Here is a 3,180-nt window from a genome sequence, read left to right on the forward strand (position 1 = left end):
GATAGAGGAGCTTAGTTTTTGCATTTCCTCAATAAAATTGCCCTTGATGTTCTGGAATGAGGTTTCTACAAATCTAATATATTGCTCCTGAAATAGTCTATTAAAAATGATGACTTGTTCTAATCCACTGCACTTTCTGGCCAGGAATGTGATTATAATCAGTAGAGCAAAGGTCAATAAGAATGAATGGCATCTGTTCCCAAGGCATCTATGAGAAAGTTTACAAAAACAGATAAGAATTTAATATAGGAATTTTTTTGTCCCCCTAATCAAATTTAGATGCCCCAATGCTGCCTGGAATTTGGGCTGTAGATTGTAATCTGCAGGTGGCTATAAATGAGGCATGTGTCTTGGAAAGAAGTTCCCCAAACAGGAGGGAAAAAAGATTATGTTTTTGGATGGTTCACAGGTTCTTGTCTGAGACCTGCTTCTTGACAAAATTTATTGTATTTTTCCTCATGATCTATGGATCAAAATTTCAGCAGGGTTCAAATTGGGCATTTCTTCTGTTCTATGTGGCACAGACAGGGAACATGAGGTGAGTCTCCATGGGGGCTGGGCTGGGCTGGGCAGGGCAGGAGGGTCCAAGATGGCTTCCCATACTTTACATAGATTCCTGGCCCTTGGGCAGGAGAGCCAGAAAGCTGGGGCTTAGCTAGACCACTCTCCTTCTCCACGTGGCATCCAAGCCTCTCTATACAGTCTCTTCTCCAGAACCTGGACTGATGTGGCAGCTCAGGGCTTTAAGAAAGAGTGGAAGCACCAGGCCTCCAAGATCTGGGCCTGAAAATGGGCACAGTGTCACCTCCACTGTACTCTATCCATCAACGTGGTCACAGAGCCTGCCCGGGTTTACAGAGAGGACACTGAGACTCCACTGCTTTCTAGAAATGTCCAGGAATGTTCGGCCATCTTCAGCCTCCCCAAGGGAATTGAAGGGAAAACACCCATAATTAGAGTTTGAGGATCTCCTCAGGCAAGCAATGGATGGTACCCAAAGAGCCTCATAGCAGTAAAGTCCCCACATAAATAATTTTTTTATTCTGCCTCTGCTTACAACGTGATTACTTATAATAGCTCTTTCATCTGTCCAGAGATGTGGCCCAGAGACTCAGCCCCAAAATGTAACCTGTGACTAAGGGCTTCATGTCTGATACCCTCCTATTCTTTTCCACTTGAAAAAATAAAAAGACCTTGCGTAGATCATTCTCTTCTCCTTGAATATTGTTTCTTAATTATGTTTAAAATGCTCCAGAAAATTCACTGGAAAAAAAAATTCAAGTTCTATATGCACTGTCCAAGCTGAAACAGTCTTAGTTCCCCTTCTGGGCCAGTTGCCTCTAAGCTGGGGCCGGGTTTCCATTCTGGGTACAAAGGAAAAGGAACAGACCCGTAATTTGTAGCTCTCCCACCCGTGGCTGGAAGGCTCCCCAATATATTACTGTTGTGGTAGCCAAGGCATAAAATGGTGAATTACGGGTCAAGTTGCAACTAAACTTTACCACTTCCTGACTCCCCCTCTTCCCCTTTGACATTCTTCCAATGTTTGTGACTAGAATATGGGAGAGGGGGTTGCATGCATGTCTTGGAGAAATTCCTTTTTAAAATTCCACTGTAGGTACAGGCCCAGAAAGAAAATTCTCAGATAAAGAAATGAAAGCTGATGAGAAGTCACATTTCGACTCTGCATCGCCAACTTCACTGGGCCTGAAGTCAGAGGTCCTCTGGTTCAGACGCGTGTCTCCAGAACGTTGTCCTCTAAGCACGTGCTGGACCTCAGCGCCCCAGCAGAGCCATGAATTAATAATATTGTAAAAGGATTCTTCCCCTATGGTAACTTCCTAATGGCTTTAAGTGTTTTTAGATCATTAAATTCTTGACAAAAAAAAAAAAAAAAAAAATTGGGGTTGGGGAATTAGAGGAGAAAGAAGGAACAAAGAAGGTAAGTTTCAGCCAAAAATGTTAAACACTGTCATTTGAACATCAGTCATCTCTCAGACGAGAATGTAAACTCAAAGGAAAATGTATTGGTTGATTTACGAAGACCAGATGAACACGCGACATTTCGGGGACGCATCTATTGCAAAAGCAAGTCATCCGCTGACGTGCATGACCGTCCACTATGTTTGGGTTTCCACAGAGGAGCAGTGAGATTTGGAGGTGTTTCCTGGGTGACCAGCAAATCATTATGTGGTCTGAACAGCTCTCCCAGAGACGTGAACTCTGCAGTGACTGCTGCCATCATTGTCACGCATCTTGGTGGCACAGAGGCCATAATTCAGCTCCGGGGCCTGTACTGGTATGAGGGGTCATGGTGACAAGCTCAGAGGTGACATGGGCATTGGGCTGTATCAATCCCTGCTCAGCAACCAGTGTACAAAGACCCCCAGGAGCCAGTCAGGCTCACACTACTCTCCTGACCAGAGCAGCGAAACTTCTAGGTCACCCCACTCGCACCCCGCCCCTGCTCTGTGGGCAGGTCAACCCAAAGAGAACAAGGGGGAACGAAGGCTTTGCTTTCTTTTGCTTGTACTCAACTAGGTTAAGAACAACCTAGATCATGCAGAAAGCTTTAAAGAGTTGACTTTCTGTCCGCTTTCCCGTTGTCCTAATACTTTTTCCTTTTCATGTTTGCATAGTACCATGGCTTACTGTGGGGACCCCAAGTGCCTTCTCTAGGAGGTCTCACAAAAGCTCTTGCTCTCCAGGCTTTGTATGAGGTATGTCATACTAAAAAAAAAAAAACCCTCTGATCCCTTTCTGCATTGTGGACAGCCCTCCTGTGTCGCTTTTTTCCCCATGGCTTAAATGTGCCCCACTTACCTGGTTGTTTCCTTCCCCTGTGCTGTGGTCCCTTTGCTGTATCAGCCTCCTCTGCCACGTTTTTAGTGTTGGAATTTTGCCAAAGTTCTAGGTTACGGGGACTTCTCCCTCCAGACAATCTCTCCCAGGCATCTACCAAACAGAAAATACACAAATGACTCACAAACCCATCGAATCCTTGTCCTCTTCTCTGAACTCCAGACCCACATATCTAGCTGCCTACTTGATAAATTCGCTTGAGTTGTCTTGCAAGTACTTTCAACTCAATATGTGTAAAATCAGACTTCCATTTCTTCCCTAAACCTCGCGCTCTTTCAGTATTTCTACCTCTGTAGATGAACCCAGTATGTAGGCCAG

General features: G+C 44.8%; 1 long non-coding RNA gene across 1 annotated transcript; it reads right to left on the bottom strand.

Annotated features, from left to right (window-relative positions):
- Nucleotides 1-2,007: 2,007 nt before the first annotated feature.
- LOC132020870 (uncharacterized) lies at nt 2,008-2,930 on the bottom strand. Its single transcript, XR_009405121.1, has 2 exons — nt 2,824-2,930; nt 2,008-2,296 (listed from the first exon to the last, which is right to left on the bottom strand). It is a non-coding gene; the product is annotated as an uncharacterized LOC132020870 (long non-coding RNA).
- Nucleotides 2,931-3,180: the final 250 nt, after the last annotated feature.

Source organism: Mustela nigripes, chromosome 6 (assembly GCF_022355385.1).
Source record: "Mustela nigripes isolate SB6536 chromosome 6, MUSNIG.SB6536, whole genome shotgun sequence".
Lineage (NCBI taxonomy): Eukaryota > Metazoa > Chordata > Mammalia > Carnivora > Mustelidae > Mustela > Mustela nigripes.